Below are 17,171 nucleotides of genomic sequence, written 5' to 3'. Positions count from 1 at the left end.
TTTGATTCACTCTTAATCTGAGTGAATGTAGGTCAAGGCTAGGGAGGGTGAATGCACAGCCTGTGTTCAGAAGGTTGGTGCCTGGCTTCAAATCTTGCCTTGGCTGCTTAACTCCCAGGTGACTTGGGCCATTTGCTTACTTTCTAAGTCCCAGTTTCCAGATTTGTAAAATGAAGATAATAACAGTACCTGTCTCCTAGCTTTATTAAGAAGATTAAACAAGGTAACCCAGGTAAATAATTTAGAAAAAATGCCTTAAATGTGGTAAGTGTTCCCTTTCTTTCCTGAATCCTTACAATGCTTTTATTTAGAGTGTTTGCTCTGGGTCATAACGGACTTTTTTGTATGCTGTCTCCATATTTAAACTCCAAGTGCCTTGATGATACTATTTTATGCAGGCATTCCCTAAGACATAACCAGGCAATTTGTCTAATGTCCACACGTGAGACAGTTTGGAAGTTGAAATGCATTTTTCAGTAGACTCTTAACCTAATCCACAAATGCTTATCCAAGCAATGATAAGGATGATAATAGTTATTCTATACTTCTATGACTGCTACTGCTAGTCATACTATAGTGTCTAACTGCCTCTTATAGTGATATGATGTAACTCCTCTTTCTCTAGGGAGTTTGAAAGACAGAGTCTGGAGGGAGGTGAGGGTGGGAGTCATTGCTCCAGAAATCAAGCGCAACCAGTTGGCATGATTTGTGGACCAAGAATGTTGCCATATCAGTAAGCAAAGAATGTTGCGGCTATCAAGGCATCAGCCACTGCAGCCACCTGGATGGTGCACCCTGAGGGGATTCAGGATATAGCAAAACAGGACACTGGCCCTAGATAGTTAAGGTGAATATCAGGAGAAAAATTTCATTAAGCCCAGATCCTTGCATCTTCCCATACATAGAAAAATGTTAAATTCATTAACTTGAGATGTGTGTTTTTCTTTAATTAGCATTAATCTTTTGATGTTCGACTACCTGGGATTTTTTTTGCAAAAATTTTCTGTATATCCTGCGTCCTCATTTACCTCTTTGGAACAGTCCTCAGAGCTATCCGAGAGGCTGTATCCCTGGATTAAGTCCTCAGTAAGTCCGCTGAATAAAACACATATTTCAAATTTAGGTTGTGCATTTTTATTAAGCCAACAGAGAACATATATGTACTGGTTATACCTGGCTTCCACCAAACTCTCTGAGGAGTAAAGATGGTAAATACTTGTATAAACAGATAGAAGCCCCAGCCTTGCAACTAAAAGTCTTCAATTTGAGCCTCAGCTTTCATATTTACTAAATTTCAGACTTTATTCAATTTAAATTATCTAGACCTTCATTTCCCTTTTTGTAACATAGGAAGAATTGCCAACATTCTCACCAGGTGACTAAAAAAATGAGTATTCATTTGAAATATCTTTGTAAACACTTAATTTCTAGGAAAAGCATGAAGAAGAAAAGTGATGTTGATGATAGAAGTATTTCCTTCCTTTGGCTCTGGTGGTCTCTCTACTCTTACAAGATGTTATGCAAAATCTATGATTTGGATATGCTTTATGATTCTTCATGGAAATCTCTGAGAGAGGTATTAGAAGAAACTAGTGGAATTGATTTCTGTCAGCACCACAATTGCTGTTTATTTCTACAATTGACCCAATATGAAGACAACTATATTATATCAAATATGTTAAAAGCTGCCCTTAAGTAGCTCCCCCACTGGCCTGCCATGGGGTTAAGTTGCTGTAATGGTATTATTCCTTAAGGGCATCTAGTGGAGCTATCGTTCTTTTTTTTTTTTTTTTTTTTTTAAAGCTGGGTCAAGGCTAATGTGTTATCCTAGGAGGATTCATATATTAGCTAGTTAACATATTAGCAGGGACTATTGTCTCTGATTAAGCCATTACCATCCCCTGTCCTGTAGCAAAGAAAAGGACCCAAGGGGAATAGGTCACATGAAAGACTCATTTTAATGAAAGAGAAGCAAAATTAGCAGTTTGAGATTAAGTTTGGGGCTAGTTAAAATTTTGGTATCATGGTTTCCAGGCACTTAATCATTGAGACTGGGTCTCCAGAAGAGGCTTCAAGAAAGCTAACCCAATTTATTATCTTTTTCAAGGGCCAGGATGTGTTGTTGACACACAGTGAGGCCAAACAAACCAAAACATTGGAGTTGGAATTTGGAGCAGAGAAAGGTTTATTACAGGACCAAGCAAGGAGAACAGGGCAGCTCAAGCTCAAAAGAGCCAAAATAGTTGTTAGTTGTTAGTTGATATTTCTGGGGGAAGAATTTTTATAGGCAAAATTGGAGGCGGGGGGAGGTCTTTAGGGTGTGTGACCTTCATTTGATTGGTTCATAGTGAGGTAACAGGGCAGTGTTCTGGGAATCTCACTCATCAGCATTCTGGTTCCAACCAGTCAGGGATCCATGTGCTTGTGCTCAGCCTGAAGTTACCATCCTCCACCTGGGTGGGGACCTTAGTTCCCATAGAAGAACTCAGAGATGTGTATCAGATTGTCATGCACTCCTCTTGAGGAGGAACCAGGACCCTGCCCCACTGCTGCACTATTGTTTCTTGATGGCTTTCCTTTGTTTCTGCATTCCCTCACGCCTCATGAGTAACTGTTTGAATCTGCCCTTTGGAACTCAAGGAAGATCTAGGAGGCTGAAACCTTTTTCCTACAAACAAGAAACAAGGGACACAGAAAAAAGCTTTTGTACCTGGGGAGGCCAGGTCCTGCTCAGTTTCAATCCCCCCTTTTCTCTGATACACTTCAATCTTGAGGGAAACAGGTGTTGGACAAGAAAGGGAGTGGCATTTTAGATAGAGAGGTTAATCATAAACTCAGCAGAGGAACTTGGTTTTAGGGGGACTTGGTTTCAGATTTGCTTGCATGTTGGACTCCATATGTAGTTCAGCATGCAGTTCATATAAAAGTATTAATATTAAAGGCCTTTAGATTCCTTTATAAGACATAAAACTAGTGGTTAAACTTCCTCTTTATCAAAGATGTTGTTCCCTTTATCATCAACACATGAAACGCATTTTGTGAAATTTATTTCAGTTTCCCTTTAAGTTCATATATATATATGTATATATGCATATATACATCCACATGTACATACATCTATTCTGGAATAATTTTTGATTTAAAATGAAACATCAGTTCTTCATGTTTTCTAATATTTTTGGGCCCTGGAAAAGTTTCATCTCATAGACCTAAAGCTGTAAGATGATAATATTGAAATGCAAGTCACAAGCTTCAATTAGGTACAATCAGAAATCATGCGGTGACTTCATTAAGTATCATTAAGAATGATCAAAATATTGCTCTTAGGAAAAATACATCAAAAGCATTGCATTTACACATTGATTAAACAGGATCTGCAATTTCTAAAATCTGGTATGAGAAAAAAGAATGGAGTAAATTAAGTGCTCATATCCCACTTAGCAACAAGGGAGTGCTTAGCAACTGGCAAAGGAAGACATAAAGGGAGATGGTGGAAAACAAAATATGATCAGCTTCTGAAACTGGGGGAGGAATCAAGAAAGGACAATGTAACTAATTGGGGCTGGAGGAGAGGTTGCTGCCCCAGGAGCAGTGGGCAAGTTCATGTTAGCCTGCTTTGTATAAGGTTTTTATTTTTATTTTTAGCTTTAGGAAATTAAGCTTATTATTAGGGAATCAAGAATACAGGAAGGACTCTCACCAAAGTCATGAGTGTGGCTAGAGTCATCCCTGGTGACATGCATGTACCCATTTACAAATATTTTTCCCTTTTACTCATGTACTAAGGTGCATAGCCGAGTTCTCAGTTCCACAAGATTTCAAGTCTTAAGGAGGTTTAAGGAAGACTTGATGTTATATCCCTTTGAGAACTCTTCAATAGTATTAGTTTTCTAATTACTCCCCCTGATCCCCTTGCTTTGCATTTTATCTGCATTCCTTGGTAGTACCATTCATCCCATGACTTCAGCTCCCATTGTGCACTGATAATTCTCAACCCTTCTTATCCACTTAGAGACACCTCTTCCCTGTGCTTCAATCTGTACCCGTGAATGTTCATGGGCCACTGAAACCTACCATGATAAATCTCATTCTCCCCACCCTCTTGTTCCCCACTTTGATATACCATCTTAGGAAGACCATCACCCATGCAGTCACCCCATCCAGGACCCTCCCTACATCTGTCTCCTCATCACCCACATCCAGTCTGTAGCTAAGTTCATTGATTCTTTCTCTGAAATGTGTGTCAGTCTCACTCTCCTTCACAATAAATCTAAAATAAAAAAAGAAAAATAAATCATCATCCTTCATCAAAATCCAAATTCGTAGCATCACATGAAGGTTCCTCATCATCTGGCCAAATTGACTTTTTTCTTTTAACCTTTGTTCTGCCATTCCAGTTTGCACGTAGCCCATGTTTGGGTCATATCAAATGCGTTCTCATTCCTGGAAGGTGCCATGTTTTCTGACACCTCTTATCCAAAATTGACAGTGTGCTCTTCTTTTACCATGCCCTGACTTTATCTGAACCTTGAAAACTTAGATAGACTTCTCATGATTAGGTCTTTGTATCATTCCTAATACTGGGCTTATGGTAAAGTCTTATATTAATTATTGTTTATCAAAGAATTCCCAAAGAAACAGACATTTACAATCTAATTTCAGATATTACAGTAAGTATCACTGGAAATAGTAGCCATTCAATAAATATCTGTTTAATTGAATTAAATATATGGACAAGAATCCAGCATCCCCAAAAGCAGAACCCACAGATGAGGAGTTGAAAACATTTTTTCTGTAAAGAACCAGATAGTAAATATTTTAGGCTTCATAGGCCATATAGTCTCTGTTGCAACCACTAAATTCTTCCACTGTAGCATAAAAGCAGACAAAAAAAAAAAAAAAAAAAAGCATTGCAGTGGTCTAATAAAACTTTATTTATGAACACTGAAATTTAAATTTCATATAATTTTTAGGTGTCACAAGAGTATTCGTTTTTTTTTTTTTAATCACTTAAAACTATTGAAACAATTTACTCAGAAACTATGTAAAACCACTTAGCTAGTTGGATTCAACCCACAGGCTGTGGTTTGCTGATTTCTGCTATAGCTCATCACTGGTTTCAGCTCCTTATTTGGTCAACATTTTATACAAACCTCATTTGGATTGTTGCCACCAACAGTTAACATAAATCATATCCATGTCATTGTTTTATTCTAGCAGTCATTTTAGCTATACCCCAACCTGGAAGTCCCCCAGACTTATGAGACTTCCTCTTAATACTTGTTATGACTGTGTATATCCAACAGGTAAAGAGCTTATCTCATTCTTTCTAGCAATTTTAGAACAAACACAGAGCCTCTGTGTGATCCAGTGTTTGACAACCATTTACTCCTATATTGTCACATCCCATATTGTCACAATTAAGTATTCACTATTAACTTGCTTCCTAAGAATCCATTTTTTTTCCTCTGAATTGCCATCTTCTCCTCTGTCAAGGCAATTTCTTCCCTTATCTAAAGCATTTTAATTATTTTTTAACAGAGCATCACTTTTAATCTTACTAATATTACTAAATTGATCTTACTAACCTTGGCTCGCCCTTCTGCCCAATAGGAAATCATGAATTCTTATAATTTTCTATGGTAAGTCCTTTTCCTGTACTCCCAGTATTCCATACTTACTAAGATACATTATGATTCTTACTTAGTCTGTTCAAGCTGCTATTATAAAATACCATACATTGGGTCACTTATAAACAACAGAAATTTATTTCTGACAATTCTGAAGGCTGGTAAGTCTAACATCAAGGTGCTGGGAGATTCAGTATCTGGCAAGGGCCTGCTTTCTGGTTCATAGATGGTCATTCTCTTTCTGTGTTCTTACATGGCAGAAGGGGGTGAGGGGACTCTCTGGGACCTCTTATAAGGGCACTAATCCCATTCATGAACACGCTACCCGCATGGCCTAGTTACTTCCGAAAGGTCCCAACTCCAACCACTATCGTATTGGGAATTAGGTTTCAACATATGAATTTTGGGGAGGGACACAAATATTTAATCCAAACCAAATACACAATACTTATATTCAAAACAAGAATGATGACAAGAGGCAGGAAGAAGAGGAGGCAGAGTAAGAGGATGAGGAGAATAAAGAAAGGGAAAAAATAGTAAGAGGGGATAGAGACCAAAAAGAAAGAAACAAATAGGAAGCTTATATTACATACTTAAAATGAGATTGTATGAAACTCTTTCACAAATATTATCTGCTATGAGCTAGGAAACTGGAAAAATTACTTTTGGCCTGGAGAAGTTAATTAGTCAAAAAGAGAAAGGAGGCTCAAATCAGATTTTTTTAACCTTTTTTTCCTGAATCACACTCTATTTGAAAGTCTGATAGAAGATACTTCAGGCTAACAGTTTCTCTTTCTCAAGTTCCATCTATGTTCAGGCTCTGGGCATCCTGGGTATTTTTATATGGCTAGAAATCAAACCTTAGTACAGCATCAGAATGTTCTAGCCTCTTGCAATGGTATTTACATTCCTCTGCTGCTCTTTCAAAAGATGTCCAGACCTATAAATATTAAGCTACATTTTGGGGCCCTAACCTTGAGTGAGGGCAGTTACCATTTAATATTGCCAAGGGAAGGGAATAGGTACAGGAGTAGGCAAGGGAAAGAAACACAAAACCAAAAATGTCAAATCTGATTGATTTAAAACTAGGTAGGCAAATCAGCAAAGGCTGATCCAGCATCACTGGAGAGTGAGGTCAGACAGGGCTGTTTTAAAATTATTTGGTATTTTCAGAAACTGATTACTTAGGGAGAGCATTAAGAAGTAGCTGTGCACATTCATTTAATGGGCCAGTGACTCTTGTACAGGGCTGGAGTCGTCACATTCAATCTCATCTACTCCTTGTTAACTTGTGCTTTCTTCTGGAGAGTGTTTATTTATTACAGATGCTATAATCATGACCTACAAACTAGAATAATAAATAATGCCCTAAAGGGGATTTTGCAAGCACCACCTTCCCGCCCATCTTTCTACTCCCAGCCCCCAGTGTGACAGGCACAATTGTTTACAGGCCTATGAATGTCTGTAGGGCTGAAGAACAAGTCCTTTTCTGTCCTAAGGTACATTTCAGTGTGGAGACAGCCACTTATATGGAGAGAACTTAAGGACACTGGGATGTCCTCCTGTTCCCCAAAAGTGCTCCTCAGTGGTCGATTCCTTGAAGGGACATTCCACTGGTTCTTTGAGTTAGTAATACCCTTTGCAGATATGAACAGTCTTGGGAAAAGTGTCATGCATTACTGCAGTCCTAGATATACAACTTGGTATAAATTCATGTTGTTGGTCATTTCCTACCCTATCAGCTGGAAACAGCCCCCAAAGGGAAAATTGATATGATGGAGAAAGAGAGGAATGTTTTGGAATATGGATCATGGACCAATGGGTTGTATTTGGGAGTGGCACTTCAAGAAAATCTGTAGAGTGAGGAGGCGATAAGAGGGCAAGGACTTTGACATGTGCGTGAGCGGGCACACACACACAGACACACACAGACTTAGCTCAGAATCAAAAACAGAACTTCATCTTTAACTTCCAATCTGATAACTGCCTAAAGGTAAGTCTCCATTTCTCCAGAGATCATTTCAAAACTTCCCTTATGGCTTTGCAGACGCCGCCACCCCGGAACCTCCTGCGCTGCTCAACCATGGGCAACCCTACCTTGTTCTTTGACATCGCCGTCAACGGCGAGCCCTCGGGCCGCGTCTCCTTCGAGCTGTTTGCAGACAAAGTTCCAAAGACAGCAGAAAACTTTCGTGCTCTGAGCACTGGGAAGAAAGGCTTTGGTTATAGATGTTCCTGCTTTCACAGAACAACTCCGGGATTTATGTGCCAGGGTGGTGACTTCACACGCCATAATGGCACTGGTGGCAAGTCCATCTATGGGGAGAAATTTGATGATGAGAATTTCCTCCTGAAGCATACGGGTCCTGGCATCTTGTCCATGGCACATGCTGGCCCCAACACAAACGGTTCCCAGTTTTTCATCTGCACTGCCAAGACTGAATGGTTGGATGGCAAGCATGTGGTCTTTGGCAAGGTGAAAGAGGGCATGAATATTGTGGAAGCCATGGAGCGCTTTGGGTCCAGGAATGGCAAGGCCAGCAAGAAGATCACCATTGCTGACTGCGGACAAATCTAATAATAAATTTAACTTGTGTTTTATCTTAACCACCAGACCACTCCTTCTGTAGCTCAGGAGAGCACCCCTTCATCCCCATCTGCTCAAAATATACTATAATCTTTGTGCTCTCATTGCACTTCTTTGGGTTCCATATTTTCCTTATTCCCCTCCAAGTTTAGCTGAATTGCAAAATTAAGTTTATGGTTATAAAATAAAAACTAAACAACCAAAGGAAAAAACAAAAAACAAAAAAAACTTCCCTTATGACATAGTGAGAGTCCCTACTAGAAACTGCTGGTTTGTTCCTACACACATTTTCTCTTTTAATTCATTAACACTAAGGACACACCATCCACATCCCTCTCTTTATAACTTTATACAACTTTTAAAGCTGATCTCAAACTGCAATCCTGTGAACGCTGTTACCTATTTCTTTGACTAAAATTGTCTAACTCTGATTTCCCATTATCTTTTGTAATGCTTAATTCTGTTTTTACAGTTGTGTTCTCAGATGATTTTATTTATCTCACATAAAATACAAACTCTTTCATGACAAGAACTCCCCTGTGTTTCTTGTATCCCTAACATATGGCTGCATCCAGGACACAAACCCAAGTATAAAATCAAAAAATCACTTATCCTCCCTCCCTTTTTTAAAAAGAGGGCATTTGGGTGAGGTGTGTGTAGTAGAATGACTGTCACATTCCCCATACACTGAATGGAGCTGACTAGTATTCCTGAGACTATAGCTTTATGGATTTTGTGTGTTTCCCCAAAGTGAATCTTTCAGGTATCTTTCTAAAATGGTAAGAGAATTCCTTTAGGATATTTACTTCATATGAGTAAAGATATAAAGTGCATCAATGCATGTATATCCAATGGTGAAAAATGCAACACTCCCTAGGCTTGTGTTTTTCAGCTGTCCCACAATGCATTTACTGTCATCTAATTAGGCATTCTAAGAACATAAAGTCCCCTTGTGTTTACCCTGCAACAATTATAATCCAGTGTGCCTGACATCACAGTATTTATCCCCAGAAATAATGACTCCATGGCAAAGGCAGCAATATGAGTGCATCACAGGACCAAACAGAGCAGCGAGGGAGACCCTAAAGGAAGTACTCCATATTCAGATACAAACGGGGTTCACAATGAACACATCACCAATTTTAATAAACCTGATGAAAGGGAAGTAGATTGGATATGAAAATCAAATATACTTGAGATCCCCTGCTTGTCTAACAGCCCCTCTTTAAATTAAGACTTTTCCAGGTGATTAAGGAGAACGCCAGCGCTTCAAAGGGAAGCAGAGCCTTGTTCTCTGCAGCTCCACAGGCGACCAGCTCTCTTTCCCTTCATCCAGATGGAGGCTTTGTTCTCCCAAAGTTGGTCAGGTGCTGCGCCTGTCCAAAAAGGGGAAACGAGCGAGGCTTTAGGAGCCTGCACCTGTTTGAAAAGCAATGCCGCTCCCTTGGCTCCAAAGCCCCAAACATCAAATGCCTCCCTTTGCCAAGCAGCTTGGCTATTCCCCAGGCGTTTTCAATCGAGTTGAGTAAAACAAAAATTGCATAATTTGTCATTATTTTCAAGGAATGAGATGTGCCTTCTACAATTCCTTTCGAGTTAAATACAATGATGCTGAACTTCCTGTGAATGCCAATGCCTTCTTTCTCAGAAAGAATAGAAATAAAGAATGGAAAAAGAAACACCCAATTGATTGACTGTAATTTGCTCTGGTATTTGTTATTGGTGTGTTCTTTGTATGCATTTTTATGGATAGGTAGCAGAAAAATTATTTTCCCAGGTCTTTATTAAAGAGAAGCCAAACCCTCTGGGAAAAGCTGGGACTGGAAGCCAGGACTTCTGAATCAACTACAAGATTCAAAACAAATAAATCACATTAATTTAGGAAAGTCACAAGTCATATAATCATTCAATTTCCTCATCTTTAAAATGCAGATTAAAATGATCTATTCTAAATATATCCCATTTTATTATGAAACTAAAATTTAAAAAATTGATAAGAAAGTGCTTTAAAATGTTCAATATTTTCTGTAAATGTAAAATAGTTTGAATGAGAAATCAAGGGTTGGGCAGGATTCTTAGACAGGAGTCCTACCGCTCTTTCTATGGTGAAAGCTTCATACCCAGGCAGAGAGGGGAATGAAGAGCAAAGAAAACAACTCAGAACAATCATCGGAAAGCAAGGGCATCCTCAATCTCATCTATTAAAAGCTGAGAAAACCACCTAAAAACCTCCACCATATTTTTTTTGTGTACAGTGCCTTTCTGCTGCCATTTGGTTACAACAATAGTGGAGAAAAATAGGCCCATAAAGCAAGATTGATTGCTGGGAAGATGATCAATTGCTGCTGTGAAAGGGGAAAAAACTGATAAATGTTTTTTTTTTCCCCTCTCTTCACAACCTTTTGCTAAAGCTGTGCAAAATGTGTCATGCATAAAAAGTATGCAATTTTCATGTAATTAGAGGAACACAAGATGAAAATGAGTTCCATCAGAGCAATCAAGGATGGTAATGTGGTATGTATTTGTCAGTGCCTATTTGTCATGAAAGCAAAACCCAGCAAGTTAGATATTTTATTTCATTTTAACTCTGAAAATCATAAATGCCATTTTGCCATGGCCAAATCTATAAATTTCAATAATCTTTTTTTTTTTTTTGAAAAGTGAAGTTTTGGAACTGCAGATTAGATCATTTTACTCTTTTAAAGAATAGAATTCCATCTTATGAAAAACACTTGAGATTATAGGAAAGATTTATTTCATGGAGGGTCAGATTTACAGCGGGGGGTGATAGGTTTACAGTTTGCTACCCAAAAACACAAAATAATTTATTTTCTCTAAAAATAACACTTACGTCTTACAGTAGCATGTGCTTCTGATCCCATCCCCATACCCCCAAAACCAAGGGTATTAAGTTTTTATATTCTTCTTGAGCAAGAGGACATACAGTTTTCTTTCTTCCTTTTGTACTCTTTCCCTTCCTTTCTCCCTTCTTTCTTTCCTTCCTTCCTTTATATTTATCCATTCACTTATTCATTTATTATGTTTTTTGAAACAGTTTATTGAGCATCAGAATTGTGCCAGGCATCTAAATTCTGATTATGTAAAATTAAAAAAAAAAAGACATGACCCATGTTCTCAAGCTGATTTCACTTAGTGGGAGCAGTGACAAGTAAGGACTTAATGCAGTGGGATAGTGTCACAATAGGGACAGATTCAGGAGTTAATGGGGAGTTGTGTAGGCTTCAGCTGGTAAAGCTTATGGGAAGGTAACTGTCTGGTCAGTCCTGCTTTAGTCACTACGTAGGACAGATGTGGGAAAAGGCAGTCCTGACAGATGAACAAGTAAGGCAAAAGATGTGAGGACATTGAAAACTTAGCCTGCTTGTGAAGATGCAACTAGTTAATTATTTCCATGGTGGAAAGTGTGAAATGAATTAGAGAAGAAAAATGAGGAAGATCCTCATAGGCCAGGCTAAGGTGTTCGATCTCTGTCTTCAGCGCAATAGGAATACTCTTCATATTTAAAGCAGAAATACTGTATAATCAAATCTGATGGTAGAAGGGACAGTCTAGCAGCAGCATGGAGAATGGATGTGAGTGGGTAGGACCAGTTAGGACTCTATAAGAACAACCCAGCTGAGAGATAATGATGATTGGAGCAAGATGGGAAATGGGTGGGTTTGAGATACCTTACAGAAGAATTTACATGATTTAGAAATGGATTACTAATAGGAGATTAGGCAGAGAGAGGACTTTATATGTTTAATGCAGGAAATTGGGTGGATAATGATACCTTTTAGTAAGGGAACACAGGAAAAGGAGCAAGTATTACTTGGAAATTAATGAGTTACAACTTGAACCTGTTTAATGTGATATAATGGTGGAATGCTTAAGATAGATAATTATGGTATACACAATCTGCATATTTGGGATCCAGACATTTTCCCTTCCTGAAATATTGTGAGTTTGTAAAGTCGTCAGATCTAAGCTAAGACAATATTCATTCATTCATTTAATTTGAAAGTGAATATCAAGCATCTACACTGTCTAGTTAAAGTAGTGGTAAAGCACAAGGGCTGTCTACAATATTAGACATTTTTGTACACCAAACATACCTCTTCCAGTTATGATCTTTTTGACACAGGGTATTTGCAAAAACCCCATTAATCCTCATTTTTCTTATCTGTGAAATTAGAGTTATTATATCCACTCTATAGAGTTAATTATGAGGTTGAAGGGAGATGAAACACACAGAGTAGCTAGCACAGTTCCTGACATGTAGTTATATAATTAGCATTATTGAGATCCAAGTCACTAATGTGTATGTGAAGTCAACAAATATGAAAAATATACAAATACCTCCAGGAAATTTGGGCTATCAAATTATTTTACTTTTTAAAATAATTTAGTACCAACTAATGCTAAATAGGTGATAATTACATCTAAAAACACTTAGAAAATTATAATTTGATAGCCCTATATAACAAATAATCCTCATTGAATACTCACTACTGTGAAAATATGGACAGTGTTTTTGAGTCTGTGAATGTATAGTAATAATAACAATAATAATAATATTAACTCATATTTCTATAGTGCTTTTCCATTTACTGAATACTCTAACATATTGGGTTGGCCAAAAGTTTCATTTGTTTTTTTCCATAAGATGGCTCTAGTAGCACTTAGTTGTCTAAACTTCATTCAAAACAATTTTGTTAGATTGTACGTGACAGCTGTCATATCAGTGTGCATTTTTAAAAAGACATCAAAATTGGTGAATTTTTGTGTAGCCATTTCAATATTGAAGATGGAAGAAAAAAAGCAACATTTTCAACATATCGTGCTTTATTATTTCAAGAAAGGTGAAACGCACCCGAAATGCAAAAAAAGATTTGTGTAGTATATGAAGAAGGTGTTGTGACTGATCAAACGTGTCAAACGTGGTTTGCAAAGTTTTGTGCTGGAAATTTCTTGCTGGACAATGCTCCATGGTCGGGTAGACCATTTGAAGTTGATAGGGATCAAATCAAGACATTAACTGAGAATAATCAACATTATACCACGTGGGAGATAGCCAACATACTCAAAATATACAAATCAAGTGTTGAAAATCATTTGCACCAGCTTGGTTATGTTAATCACTTTGCTATTTGGGTTCCACATAAATTAAGTGAAAAAACGTTCTTGACTGTATTTCCGCATGTGATTCTCTACTTAAACGTAACAAAAATGTTCCATTTTTAAAATAAATTGTGACAGTCCATGAAAAGTGGATACTGTACAATAATGTGGAACAGAAGAGATCATGTGACAAGCAAAATGAAACACCACCAACCACACCAAAGGCCAGTCTTCATCCAAAGAAGGTGATGTTGTGTATATGGTGGGATTGGAAGGGAGTGCTCTATTATGAGCTCCTTCTGGAAAACCAAACGATTAATTCCAGCAAGTACTGCTCCCAATTAGACCAACTGAAAGTGGCACTTGATGAAAAGTGTCCAGAGTTAGTGAACAGAAAATGCATAGTCTTCAATCAGGATACCACAAGACCATGTGTTTCTTTGATAACCAGGCAAAAACTGTTACAGCTTGGCTGGGAAGTTCCAATTCATCTGCTGTATTCACCAGGCATTACATCTTCAGATTTCCATTTATTTCAGTCTTTACAAAATTCTCTCAATGGAAAAAATTTCAATTGCTTGGAAGAACTGTTCCCTGGAACAGTTATTTGCTCAAAAAGATAATAAGTTTTGGGAAGATGGAATTATGAAGTTTCCTGAAAAATGGCAGAAGGTAATGGAACAAGAGGGAGAATACGTTGTTCAATAAAGTTCTCGATGAAAATGAAAAATGTGCCTTTTATTTTTATTTAAACACTGAAGGCACTTTTTGGCCAACCCAATATGTTGGCCTGTCATTTTCTTTCTTATACAAGCATACCTCATTTTATTGTACTTCATATTATTGTGCTTCACAGATACTGTGTTTTTTACAGATTGAAGGTTTGTGCCAATCCTGTATTGAAGGAGTCTATAGGCACCATTTTTCCAACAGTATTTGCTCACATTTGGTAATTTTCATAATATCCCAAACTTTTTTATTATTATTATATTTGTTATGGTGATCTGTGATCAATGATCTTTGATGTTACTATTATGACTTGCTGAAGGTTCAGATGATGGTTAGCATTTTTTTGGAATAAAGCATTTTTCAATTAAACTATGTACATTTTTTTAGACAAAATGCTATTTTTTACTTAATAGATTATAGTATAGTGTAAACATAAATTTTATATCTACTGGGAAACCAAAAAATTCATGTGACTTGCTTTATTACAGTGGTCTGGAACGGAACCCACAATATCACTGAGGTATGCCTATAATGTAGTTTTCTGGCTTTGGTATCAGGGCAATGCTGCCATTGCAAACTCAGTTTGGAAGTGTTCTATCCCTTTTCTATTATTTGAAAGATTTTGAGAAGGATTGGTATTATTTCTTCTTTAAATATTTGATAGAATTCACCTGTGAAACCATCTGGTCCTGGGCTTTTCTTTTTTGGGAGTTTTTGTTTTCTTTTTATTATTACTCATTCAATTTTTTACTAGTAAATGGCCTGTTTAGATTGTCTATTTCTTCATGGTTTAGTCTCCATAGATAGTATGTTTCAAGGAATTTAACATTTCTTCTAGGTTGTCCAGTTTGTGAATATATAATTGTTCATAATAGTCTCATGATCCTTTCTACTTGTGTGGTATCAGCTGTAATGTCTCCTCTTTCATTTATAATTTTATTAATCTGAGTTCTCTCTCTTCCTTTCTTGGTAAGTCTAGAAAAACCACTCAGTTTCATTGATATTTCCTATTATTTTTCTGGTCTTTATATAATTTATTTCTGTTCTAATCTTTGTTATTTCTTTCCTACAAATAATTTTGTGTTTAATTTGTTCTTCTTCTTCTAGTCTCTTGAGATGCAAATTAGGTTGTTTATTTGAGATTTTTCTTTTTTCTTAATGAAGGCATTTATTGTTATAAACTTCCCTTTAGAACTGCTTTTGCAGTTCTCACAAGTTTTTGTTGTGTTGTATTTCCAAATTCAGTTTTCTCAAGATTTTTTTTTTTTTTAATTTCTCTTTTGATTTCTCCTTTGACCCATTGGTTGTTCAGGAGCATGTTGTTTAATAGCCACATATTCAGGAATTTTCCAGTTTTCTTCTTGTAATTAATTTCTAGTTTCATACCACTGTGGTCAGAAAAGATGTTTGGTATGATTTCAATTTTCTTAAATGTATTATGATTTGCTTTGTGTCATAACATATTATTTATCCTGGAAAATGTACCATGTGCACTTGAGAAGAAAGAGTATTCTGTTGTTCAATGGAATGCTCTGTATATGTCTGTTAGGACCATCTCGTCTAATGTGTAGTTTAAGTCCAATGTTTCTTTATGATTTTCCATATGGATGATCTACCCATTGTTGAAAATGGGGTATTAAAGATACCTACTACTGTACTGTTATCTATTTATCCCTTCAAATATGTTAATATTTATATATTTAGGTGCACCTACAGTAAGTGTATAAGTATTTACAAATATTATATCCTCTTGATGGATTGACCCTATTATCATTATATATGACATTCTTTGACTCTTGATATAGTCTTCAGCTTAAAGTATATTTTCTCTGATATAAGTATAGCTACTTACATGATTTCATTAAAAGTAGGAGGTGACACAACTCTGGCCAATGAGACAGTGGATAATGTCTCATAGGCAACTTCTGGGAAAGTTTTTCTTGATGTTAAAAAGGAAAATACAAGAAAAAGAAGATGGGAAAGGTAAATTCATCCTTAAAAACACAAATATAAATTTTTGAGTGGGCAGGTACCCAGATGTATTACTGGTACTGGAAATCTCATTTGCCCAAACCTTTTATCTGTTCATTATATGAACATCTCTGGCAGACATTTGTTCATGGCTAACTATCTGGGACATTTCAATGATCATCCCTTCAGTAATACAGCACCTCGTGCTTTCTATAATATTTTCTGGCAGTTATTTATTTCTTCCTCATTATTTACTATTTATAATGGGAGACAGATTTGAGGAGTGGTTGTTTATAATAATTTTTTCACCATCTAATGATCCAATAGGTATTTAAGAAGTATCAGTCAGACATACTAGAGTATTATCTCTAATTTAAATTCCATTCCTACTTTCTGTTTTATTCTTTTCTGCAGTGTGTGTAACTCTTATGTTCTATTCCTTGTGAATGCAATTTTGATCACTCTCAAGATAATCTCTTTTTTATTTTGGCATTTATCCATGCCTTTAAAAAAGACCCTAATTCTTTCTTTCTTTCTTTCTTTCCTTTTTTTTAAGTTGCATTTTCCTTCACTTCTATAAACTGGGGGAAATGTTCCCTAAATTCTATTATGATGGAGCATCTTGAAACTAGGGGTTTTAGCGTCATATCCCCTCTTCTTCAGGATTAGTGTTAGGTTTCTTGTTTGTTTGCTTGCTTGTCAAATACTTATTGTTTTCATTAGCTACTTGTTCTCTAAAACATCAGGCATAACATTTAATTTCTTTTGTTTTTTTTAGTTATTTGTCCTTAATTTTTAGTCACTTAAAGTAGCTTAGATGACACTTTTTGATATCCTTATTCTTTAACTTAGAGTCAGTAAACTTTTTATGTCAAAAAATCAGTAAACTTTTTGTCAAGGGTCAAACAGCAAATTATTTAGGCCTTGCAGGCTACATACCTCAACTACTTATCTCTGCAATTGTAGCACAGAAATAATTATAGACAGTACATTAAAAATTAGCATGTCTGTGCCCCAATAATACTTTATTTACAAAAAACAGCTGTGGGCTGTATTTGGCCCATAGGCTGTAATTTGTTAACTTCTGTAAATCTAATCTCTCAGTTTCAATATTCCAGGTGGACAGAACACAA

General features: G+C 36.7%; 1 pseudogene across 1 annotated transcript; it reads left to right on the top strand.

The window, feature by feature from the left end:
• Window positions 1-7,650: 7,650 nt before the first annotated feature.
• Window positions 7,651-16,376, top strand: LOC309610869 (peptidyl-prolyl cis-trans isomerase A pseudogene; annotated as a pseudogene). Its single transcript has one exon. The product of its transcript is annotated as a peptidyl-prolyl cis-trans isomerase A pseudogene (transcript).
• The last annotated feature ends 795 nt before the right edge of the window (window positions 16,377-17,171 follow it).

The sequence above is a fragment of the Balaenoptera borealis genome, assembly GCF_965194805.1.
Source record: "Balaenoptera borealis genome assembly, chromosome: 14".
NCBI lineage: Eukaryota > Metazoa > Chordata > Mammalia > Artiodactyla > Balaenopteridae > Balaenoptera > Balaenoptera borealis.
Note: the sequence above shows the minus strand (reverse complement) of the source record. Positions and strands in the feature narration are given on the sequence as shown.